Here is a 12,260-nt window from a genome sequence, read left to right as displayed (position 1 = left end):
TCTCTTCTCTCTCTCTCTATAATAATATATATATATATGCCTTTGGGGCAAGCCTTTCAGTCACTCGTGCTCAACTCTCGTCAATTAGCACTCTCACTCAGCCTCCCTCTCAATAGATATCTCATAATAATAACAGCTGTGGCGTGCAACCCGATTAGTACATATATAGTCGACTGCGCTCACTGGGGGTGTGCAGACTCCGGAGGGGCCTCCTACAGCCCAAGCGCTATATCACTGCGGCGTGCAGCCCGATCCAACAATCGCTGCGGGCGTGTAGCCCGACACATATACATATAAATACCAATTGTGCGCGTGCAGCCCGATCCATAAATACATATATAATCCTCACCATTCCGCCCTCGGCCTCTCTCAGTCATCAACCTCACAACACGGGCATTTCAGTGAAAAATCAAGATCTCAGTCCAAACAACTTTCAAATATTTTAAAACAGAGTAGTGAAACTAAATCAAAAGTAAACAGGTAGAAATCATGACTGAGGATATGCTTTCAAATCAAAACAGTGTGAGGAAGCGTAGTAAATACCCCTGAGGGTCCAAACAGTTCGGCACAAGGGCCCAAACATGGCATTCAACTCAAATTAACAGATCAGTTCTAAAACACATATATATCATATAAGAGATTGTCAAAATAAGCAACTCTGCAGTTACTACGGGACGGACCAAGTCACAATCCCTATAGGTGCACGTCCACACGCCCGCCACCTTGCATGTGCGTCACTCTATTTATCAAAACAGTACAAAATTCCGGGGTTTCATACCTCAGGTCTAGATTTACAATCGTTACTTACCTCAAACCAGATGAAAACCTACTCCGGATGCCTCTGCCACTCGACTGGGCCTCAAATCGCCCTGAATTTATCTAAAATAAGAATCACAACATCAATATATGCCAAAGGAACAGGCCACGCAAAAATAATCAAATTACATCAAAAATCCCAAAATTAGTCAAACTCGACCCCTGGGCCCACGTCTTAGAATTCGATAAAAATCACATCACTAATCCTCCCACAAGTCTATACATATCAAGAACATCAAAATCGGACTCAAATGGCCCTCAATCCCCAATTTAAACTCTCCAATTCCAAGCCCTAATTCTCCAATTTGACCCTTAATTCCACTAATTTCATGTCTAACCAGTTGGAAATCACCATAGAATCGAGTATTGAGTTCAAAATCTTAACTCCAAGCGTTACCGCCTCGAATGCCTGCAAAACCTTCAAAACTCCAAGCCCGTCTCAAAAATTGGTGGAAATGGGAAAAAATTCGTGAAGGAAGCTTATATACTTTCTGACCCAGGGATTCCGCACCTGTCGTCTCATTTCTCTGCTCTTCTACGGTCTAACCAACGCATCTGCGGTTTTCACTTTATCCGAGGCATAGCCGCATCTACGGCCTAATACTCGCACCTGCGGTCGCGAGGTGTGCTCCCCTGCTTGCATCTGCGGGTCCTGGCCTCCTGGCCGTAACGCTTCTGCAGAACCACTAGCGCATCTGCGTACCTCACACCAGCAGACCCTAATCCGCAGGTGCGTTTATAACAGGGGCAGCAGCTGAAGCTGCTCAATTCCAAAGCCAAACTTTCTGACAACCCTTCCGAATCAATCCCGAGGCCCCCGGGACCTCAACCAAAAATACAAACAAGTCACATATCATCATTCAAACTCTACCAACCCTCGGAACCCTCAAAACAACAACGAAACATCAAAACACCCTGCGGATTCAAGCTTAAGGATTCCAAAACTCCCGAATTCCGCAAACGATCAAAAAGCCTATCAAACCTCATCCGAACGACCTAAAATTTTTCTCACACACGTCACAAATGACATAACGGAGCTACTCTCAATTTCCGAAATTCCATTCAACTCCGATATCAAGATTTCCACTACCAACCGGAAAAATGCAAATTCCAATTTCGCCAATTCAAAGCCTAAATGTACACAGACCTTCAAATTACATTCTGATCATGCTCCTAAGCCCAAATCACCTAGCGAATTATCCGAACCATAAAAAACAAATTCTAAAATCATTTACTTACAAGTCAACTTCCGTTGGCTTTTCCAACTAAATGGCCAACTTAAGAGACGAAGTGTCTCAATATCACTCCAAAACTACTCCAAACCCGAACCAACCAACACGATACAATGAAATGTTAGTCGAAAACACATAAAGAAGCAGAAATGGGGAGAAACACAGACTGTAACTCATGAAACGACCGGCCGGGTCGTTACAACGGTGTCTAGGCTGGTCCTGCCGACTCAACAGTATTAGCAACATGCTCTTCCAATAGAACAACTGGTGGCTCCACAAGTGCTGATCTAGACGTAGTGTAGAGCCCCACCTCGGTCACTACATTTGACCCCAAATCTCGCGGACCTGACTGGTTGCACTGGTGCCTTATCAGCTGAACGTGTACTCACCATCTGTGAGAGAATATAAAGTAAAGGTTAAGACTTCGAATTAAAAAATTTGCATGACAAGAATGCACGAAAATAAAGTTTACTAAATGTTCGGTAGCCTCCGAAAGATAAGTATAGATGTCTTCAATACGGATTCGCAAGTAATGACTTACAGAGACCTTGGCAACCAGTGCTCTGATACCAAACTTGTCACGAGACCCAAACTCCATCGAGGCCGCGATGGGCCTAACACTACTTGGTAGGCATGCCAACAGTTTCACAATAACAATGACTTCTATAAAATAAAACTAAATAATCTCAACAGCAGAAGTATCATCAAATATCTGAGAAAAATAACGATAACACAGCCACCCATTCCCAAATACTGGTGTCATGAGTACATTAGCATTACTGAATGTCAAAATACAAGCCAAACCCTCAAATACAACTATTTTGAACAATAGAATAATAATAACAGAAATAAATAAAGAGAACTCCAAGGTCTACGAACGACTAAACACTACCTCATAGTCTCACAGAAGGGTGGTGCCTGTGCGAACTCTAGCAATCACTGCACCCGGAAGTACCTGGATTTGCACACTGAAATGCGATTCGTAGTATGAGTACAACCAACCCATGTACTCAATGAGTGACAAACCTAAACATTAGTTGAAGGTAGTGATGAGCTCAGAAGAAAGTCAGTGTCCACATCCATGAATCAATACAATTTTGGATATAATGAAGAGAGTAGAAATAAATAACTCAAAGATGTCACTTTCAGCTCGTTCGATTATGGAAATTTAGACATTGCTTCCAAGATATAATGGTGCGAAGCTTAACACGAATAAAATATTTCATTTACCAGCTAGCATGAGGAAGAATACATCTCTATGCCTACATGTCAAATATACCTGTCAAGTCAATTTTACCATAGTGAAAACATCAAAAACCACACTAGCCACTCACGGTGCCTGGCTCAAGTGCCCCTCACCTCACATTGAACTACACTCAGCATTGTACGGGTGCCTGGCAATAATGCCCCTCAGCACAGCACATATAATTCATTGTGCCAGTGCTTTACTGTAAATTATCAAACTCCAGAGGGATGGATCCTGATCCAACCTAATCAATATCACATAGCCTAATCGTACGGGCCTGGTGCAAGCGGTTGCCCCCTAATCTATATTACATAGCCAAAATGGGCCTGGTGTTGCCGCACCTCAAATTAATACCAAATCAGCTCTATGGACCAAGCTTCAGTGATCAACTGCTCTCAAAGTTTCAATGGCCAACATCTCATAGCCTAGCCCAAACAGTATCACCTGTGGAATGGCAACAATAGCACGTGATATAATAAACAAATAATATACAAAAATTGAGAGATAACATGCGATGAAAATATAATGACGAGGATATTACTACAATTGAGGAAAAACAACTCAAAACAATAAGAATAGTCCGATTATGCCTCAATCATATTAACACATAGTTCTGTGCCACAGTTTCTAACATGGATCATAGTTCAAATAATTCATACAAGTTACGAGAAAACACGGAATATAACAAGGCATTATAGCAAAATTAGGGTCCGATAATATTCTAAAGTCCACTCCTACCATCATAATACTCCGCCGCACGACACACGCCCGTCCACCTAGAGGTGCATCACCTGTTGACACTCCTAATTTTTCCTTTATATTTTCAATATGCAAAATACTTTCAAAATAGCGTATAATACATATATAAGCATGTCCAATCGTTTTAATTTGATCTATTTCCCTTTTATTTCATCCATAATAATCCCAATAATTATGTCCAATATTATATTTGGGTAATTCATCTATTTGGATTATTCATATTTATGCAAAATATGGCTAAAAATAATTTTTTACATATATTTTACAAATTCATTTAGTATTTTATAAAGCTAATTGCACACAATTGCAATATCCATTTTTAAGGTTTAATTGTGTCTTATATTCATAAATTGAGTCTGGTATTTTTAAATTGTTAATTATGTGTTATAAAGCATTTTAGTATTTTTTAGTTTATTCTCAGAAAGCCATTTACTATTTTGTATAAATTAAAAGAGAGGAAAAGTGGCTATTTAAAATTTTAGCCTAAATTGGCTTTCAATTTACCCCCAAATCAAACCCAATTCCCCAGCCCATTTCTAATTTAACCCTACCCCTAAACCCCTTAAAACCAACCCGAACCCGGATTCCCCACTCATATTTAAATCTAGGCCATTGATCATTCAAAAATCAACGACCACCATCGCCCCTTACCTTAATTAGTCCCAACGACCCCAAACCCCTACCATTTGTTACAATCCTCCGCTTAGAATCCCTTCCTCTCAAACTCTCTCTCTGCACCCCGCCTAAACCCTAGCCGCCGCCACCCAAATGTACCCTAAATTCCCTTCAATCCCCACCTAATCCATGGACTCCCATGGTGATTGGAGGCGTGTACTCGCTCCTATGTCCACTGGTTACCTATTTTCGTGGTTCCATGGACAGATCTCGAAGGGATCTGGTCCAATCCCGCTCAACTTCGATCTCTGGTCTTTTTCCGGCCATCCATGGCTGTTCAAGTCAGAGCCTTGACTTTTCCGGCTGGATTCGGTGACTTTTCAAGGTCTTTCTCACTTTCACTGGGTTCTTTGAACCCTAGGCTTTAAGAGCTTTTTCGATTTCTTTCAGATATGTCTTAGACCTGTGCACCTTTATGAACTTCTTGATGTTTTCCAAAAGGTTTTTTCGATTTCCTTTCAAGAGACTCTTCATTTTCAAATTAGGGGTTTTCTTAAAATTCTTTCTTAAAGACCTCTTCCTGATTTTCAGTATTGTTTTACTATGTTTAAACGATGTGCTTATGTTTTCTTCTATCTGGTTTCATCGTTGTTGAAACCTAGGTAACTTTTGGGTTTTAACTGAGTTCTGAAGCTGTTTTTTGTTTGTTTGTAATGATGTCTGTTTTGAATTGAGTCCTGTTGGTTTGAAATCATTTTTCTGTTCTTGACTATCCTGGTTATGAGTTTTACCAATTTTTAGGTCGACTATGGCATAAACCTAATTCCTTAAAAGGGTTCTTTCCTCACTTATTACTATGAGTCTTTTATTTGGTCTGGCTTTCTTTACATAGTTAAGACTGATTTCTCTACACTTTTGGCTCTACGTATGTATAAATGCCATGACTACTTGACCTTGTTGCCTAATGTGCTTCGAGTAGGTTTCTTTACTATGAATCCTAACTTACTACCGCTACTGCTGTATGTTTAATTGCTCCTCTTTGACAATATGTTGACCCTGCATGTCTAAGTATGCCTGTCATCCCTTGCTATTTATATGTGGAAATGCAGAGTCAGATGTATGGTGTGTCCCAAACCCTTGACCCCTTTGTATGACTGTGATTCTGTGTGTGATTCCATCTTGGGAATTTGAGTTTCATTTACAACTGTTTCAATCACCTCTGTCACTAATTGCTTTCAAAATGGACTGTTAGTACAGTTTCTTCTTTGAATAAATCTTCTTTCAACATGTGTTATGCATCTTTCCTATAATTCTTAGAATCTAGGTTCTGCCCTCTTGTGTGAGCCTTTGACTTGGGACGCTTGAGCTCCCTCTGACTTGGACACATAAGAGTTGGCCTTCCACACTGCACTCATTCTGTTGTGGTTATGCAAATCTGGGTGCGAGCACTGCCCGGGACCCTCTGAGGTCCTTAGGGAACTCTGGCACTCCCAGATATGCGAAAGGCTTTTAGAATAACGTTGGCATTGAAAGTGATTAATTACATAACTCAGAGAGGAAGTCAAAATCAGGCTTGCTTTGGTTGTAATTTCTTATTCTGGCACTTCTTTTGTAATTCAATCATTTTGCTCTGTAATAATTTGTAAACATTATGGGGTTTGGCTTTGTGAAAAGGGATGGGGAATATTGCATGTTTTAGCTAGTAAAAAGGGCAGAAAGCATGTTACTAGGTTTACATTCCTACATTGCGCAATAGAATCCATGCTTAGGACTCATTTCATGCATTAGAGATCCTTGTTCCTAGGATTTACACTTATCATTTTTCAGCATGTCCATTTCACTATCATACCACTTAGCAATTCCTGCGTTAAATGTATTAATAACCGGTATTTCTGCAATCATGTTCCTACTGCCATGTACACCTAGAGATCCTTCTTTAGGCTAAACAACATTAACAAAATATCATCTCTGCATGCCCTAGTAACTGTAATATTTTTGCATATAGAAATCCTGTTTAGGATTCTGCATATATACATCATTCTGCACCTCTTTTCATTTAGATACCATGTCTTTAGGTTCTCACTTATATTCGTCTTAAGCACCACTTAGGCTAATTACGAAATGCATGAAAAGGAATAAAACAATTTCATTTTAGTCTTTACTACTAATATGGCCAAATTTCTATGTGCTGACACCTCTAGAACAGCATGTTTAGGTAAAACAATATCTCCAACTGTCAGTAATCCTGAATAACTACTGAATCCTGTTCACGCCTAGGCAAGCCCTAGGTATTACTAAATAAATCTGGAACTGCCTCTGTTTAATTATTCAACTGCTACAACCACCAGGACAGGCCTGATTCAGACTTTTTTTTTTCTAAGTTATATAATGAATCTGGTTCTGACTCAAAACACCCTGCTTTAGGATGTAAAATTCAGACCTTAACTATGTTTAATTCCATGCTGCTTATATGCATTATTTTGCGGAGGTATACATGAGCCTTTTAATTGTTTATATGTTTCCCCACTAAATGCAGTTCTTCTTGTTTTGTAATGTCGCATTAGCATTTTACCCTTTAAACCTAAGAGTCAGCTTAGAACCTCTTTCTTATAGGAGTAGAGTCCTAAATTCATCCGGGACTGAAAGGAATGGGACGGGTAACAACAATGCAATAGAGGTCGAGACCAATCCTCGCTTAATTAATACCCTTCACGGGGTGGAAGGGTAGATATGAATATGATGACCGGTGCGCTAATACCACGTGTAGCCCCTCTTTTGAGTAGTGATTACCGGGTTATTGCATTGATGTGATCCCATTATTACAAACAAACTAAGGACCCTTTTTCATTCACAAACATGTTTAGATTATAACTTCTTTCAAAAACATTGCTTTATTGTTTTTCAAACACTTGTGTATTAAATTTTAAAATCCCCTAATATTGAGCCTTAATTGCTTACTTGCTAATTGCACAAAATTCAACAAAAAACTATCTGGCCGGGAACCACACTAGTGGATCCTGAGGGGTGCCTAAACACCTTCCCTTGGGATAAGTATTAAGCCCTTACCCTATCTCTGGTTATCGAATGTAGTTGTAGTTGAACCCTATAGGTGCCCTAACGCACCTTAAAAAACGTTAGGTGGTGACTCTTCAAAAATACCCAATTCCCAAAAGGAAATGAGTCTTTACACCCGATGAATGTCGAAACCCGTACTCCTCCCCGATGTAAGGGGAAAAAAGGGGGCGCGACAGCATGTCGATCCTGTGGGGATTTTTAGGCTTACACCATTTCAGATTGTTCTTGTAATTTGTACTCTCCCTATGTGCAGTATTTTTTTGTTTAATTCCTTTAAGCATTTTAAATTTCTTCTTTAAAAGCAAAATTGACGCATTCTCCTTTGTTTTCTCTTCCTTTATTTGCTTTAAATTATGAAACTGCTGTATCTTATCGCTTTCTTACTTGCAAATATATGGTCAACATGCTTTTAATTTTTGAATAATCAATGCCCACATCGATACTCCCACTCGTAGCCAAAAAATACTATAGCACGCTTATAATGAGCGGTTGCGCGCTCTTTCCTTATATTACCCCCTAAAAAATTCGGAAAAGGCCCCCATATTTGGCGGTAAAACTAGTATCAGCGGTGCAAGTCGAACAGTTCCGAGCCTTCCTCGTTGAGTTGTTCGCTCAAGGTATACCAAGTCTAAACCCATAGAAACCTTACTGTCTGTATCAAATTGCGCATGCAACATGGTCACCTAGCCGGATCAGTTTATTTGTCCCATAATGATCCTTTAAGAAGCTTGTCCAATAGGTTCCATTGGGTTCCTAAAGCCCTAAACGGGCGTCACCACGTATGTGGCATTCATTTGGAGAAACTAGATGCTTCATGCTAATTGTGATTATTATAGTCGAGTCTGGTGGGGGTAGGGGCCTAACTTATTTGCCTTGCATATGAGGCAATGAAGTCCCCAGATCGGCCATGGTACCAAACGTCCACCCGAGATTGCTAAGCTGGTGGGAAAGATTTACACTTAGTGACAAATCATCATCAGAAAATATTGGAATCTACCATCGCCTCATAGAGAATCTAACCTAATAACATGATATAGAAGCTGCCACATTGTTTTGGGCATTGTGAAAATAGAGCCGTTTTCGCTTTGGGGGCAATTGAAAATACACCTTCGCAAAGGCAGGGACTTCCTTAAAATGATGGATTTGAAGAAGAATCCAGAATTCAATCATGCCTGAAAGAATCATACATCCCTCTTTGACTACTTGATTGAAAGGTACGGTCACAGCAAATCCTTATAGTGCCTAACTCTGGCGAGTTTGCCATCAAACACTTAAGAACGTCCATTGCAGGGTTTTTTGGTCTTATATTTTTTGCTTCTAGGTCTGATATGGTATTCTGATGAAGAAAGGTAGAATCAATACCAGGCTGGCTATGGTAAACTAAGACCCAATGAGGGGATTGGTGGACCAGCGCCATTCAACATCGGCCCCATAATCGTTGCAAGACATATACCCCAGCCTTGGAGAGTGATCAACGAGGGAGCAAAACACTTTGAAGCTGCAATTTATTACTTGCAACTCTGGTTAATAGAACATCTCCAAAAGGGCCGAATACCGAAATGAGATGTCAGCGAAGGACTGGATATCAACATGCTTTTCACAATTTTATTACCTTTTTTTGTTTTTATTTCTGCTTGTTATTCCCCTCCCCAAAGGTTTTAGTTCGTGCATTCTGGCAACATCAATCATATTGCCACAGAGATCCAGGGCCCTCCACCCACCCTCCTCTAAAGTCCTGTTAAAGAACAAGAACAAAAAGCAAGATGGAAGATTTGAACAATATCAGAAAAGAGAAACCAACAGCAGAGGCCACGATGGACATGGTATTCGGGTTCCGGATGAAAAAGTGTCAGCAACTTGAAACAAAAAATTTTTGAAGTTTCAGGAAGAGCTAGAATCAGGTTTCGGAATCTGGCCAACCTATCATTCTTCCCTCACACCCCGGACGCCAACTTCCCCAATGTTCAAAACCCACACTCCTCAAATATCCCAAAACAACAAAATCATCCCACTTGCTCCTGCCAAAGAAACAATGCCAACACTTTCCATACCCCAAACAACGCTCCACTCCTCATCCAGAACCCTCAAAATTCCGCAACATGTCCATTTCCACGCCTATCACGCCAGACATTCCAGCAATACGAGGAAAGAAGGAAACTAGGCGGAGAAACTTAAACCACCGACATCTAAAACGGTCAATGCTGTCGACAAGACAAATGAGGGATACAACAAATTGAGAGTATGAAATTGATTGGAATGGGGTACGACCTGGCAAGGGGACTCGACAAGAACCTCAAGGAATTGCTAAGACCGTAAAACTCAAGAAACATGGCACTACCTTAGGTTTGGGATATGATTACACCTGGAGAATTCAACCACATTGGGTCGACCATGGCGCGTCCTTCTACCCACTGGAAAAGCAGCCAATACCGCGTCTGGAGTAGATTTCCAACAAGCCGACCATTGTTTATGGGTCAGATGAAGAAGAGGCACTGGCAAGCGGTGAAGATCTTGTTCCTAGAGGACAATGACATGGACTGTTGTAATTAATTCAAGGAGGAGGGGGAGGACGGCCCTTCCATTACAGGCTGTTTAAGCAAAGGGCTGCCTCAATAACTGGACCATCAGGAAACCAGAGCCCGACGAGCCTCGGGGTAGCAAGGTAAAAACAAGCATTTGTCCATTGTTTTACTAAAATTGATTTTCTTTTTCGCATTTTTTCAATTTCCGCAATAAGAATCTTCACGTTTCAAAACAATTAAATTCAATTTATCAAAAGCATGTTTGATTTTTTCTATGAATTAATATTTATTTCTATCTTTTTTCCTCCTTACTTTACATATAATCATTACTATTACTTATTTTGATGAACCAATAACTGTGACATGCAATGAAACAATGCAACTAACGATATTGATTTAGAGGAAGATGACATAACTACGAGATGTCAAGAAGTTGAACGGACGTTTGAGAACAGACCTAAGTCCAACCTGGACGAAACCGAAATGTCCCTTGGGAGAATGCAGAAAACGTCAAGGAAACGCGCATCGGCATTTCACTGCTATCGCCTCGAGAAGAAAGAATAACACACTAGAACTTCTAAAAGAGTATAGGACATATTCGCCTGTCGTATGATGACGTGAATGTCTTAGTACGTCTATTGTAGCTCACAAAAATGCCAACGCGATCCAACGTGTCCACCGGTAAAAGAAAGCTCAGAAAGTTCAAGCCTGGTATGAGTCTGAAAATTCACAGAGAAGTCACCAAGCCAGATCAAACAGCTAAGGGTTTCTCAGGGTGGTTGAGTACTCGACATGGTTTAGCCAATATCGTGCCAGTACCACGAAAGACGGGAAGGTTTCCGAGTCTGTGTCGACTACCCGGGATCTCAAACCAGGCCAGTCAAAAGATGACTTCCCTTGCCGAATATACACATCCCTGATTGATAGATTGCGCCAAGCTGACTGCAGTCATTTGTAGATGTTTCGCTGGTTATCATTGAGATCTGGATGGATTGAAGAAGATCTGCGAAACAACTTTCATTACACCTGGGGAATGTACTGTTAAACAAGATGATGTCATTTGGGCGTTGAAGAATGCAGGGGCCACCGTACATTGAGGGCCATGACTACGATTTTCTTGAACATGATACACAAAGAGATAGAGGTAATATGGATGGTGTTTTATCCAAATCCAAGAAAGGCCACCTGACCACAATAGAAGAATCTGAGGAATTTTTTTCAATAGACTGCGGAGGTACAGACCGAAACTAAATCCCTGCAAAGTGTGCATTTGGGGTTCTTGCTGAGGAAGTGTTGCTAGGGTTTATATGGAGCACCCGCCCAAGGAATAGAACTGGATCCATCGAAGGTCAATAGCCAATTCACAGAATACCACTGCCAAAGAACAAGAAAGATGGTGATGAGTTTTCTTGGAAGGCTGAACTACATCAACCGATTCATAGCACAGTCTAGCAGTTATCTGTGAGCCACTCTTTAAGATGTTAAATAAGACGCCGACCTAACCAAATGGAACCCGATTGACTGCCAAAAAGGCCTTCGACAGAAATCAAGGAGTACCTATCAACACCACCAGTCTTAGTTCCCTGCCGAGCCAGGAGACCCCTTATTACTCTAACCTTGCAAGTGTTAGATCGGAGCTTTCGGTTGCGTTCTGGGCAACATGATGAAACAAGGTAGAAAGGAACAAGCCATCTATTAATCTCAGCAAGAAGTTCACCCCGTACGAGGCCCCGGTTATTACTCTATTGGAACGCACCTGTTGTTCTTTGACTTGGGTGGCTACAGAAGCTGAGACATTACTTCCTGCGCCTTATACTGACAATTCTCATATAAAGAATGGATCCTTTGATATGTATCTCTTTCAGAAGCCCATGCAATTGGCAAGCTTGGCCAAGTGGCAGAAGATCCTGTTGAGAGAGTTCGGACATTTATTGAACGTAAACTCAGAAAGCGGTCAAGGGAACAAGCACTCGGCCAGACCACTCCGGCTGAAGT

The sequence above is a fragment of the Nicotiana attenuata genome, chromosome 6 (genome assembly GCF_001879085.1).
Source record: "Nicotiana attenuata strain UT chromosome 6, NIATTr2, whole genome shotgun sequence".
Classification (NCBI taxonomy): domain Eukaryota; kingdom Viridiplantae; phylum Streptophyta; class Magnoliopsida; order Solanales; family Solanaceae; genus Nicotiana; species Nicotiana attenuata.
This window is presented reverse-complemented; position numbering follows the sequence as displayed.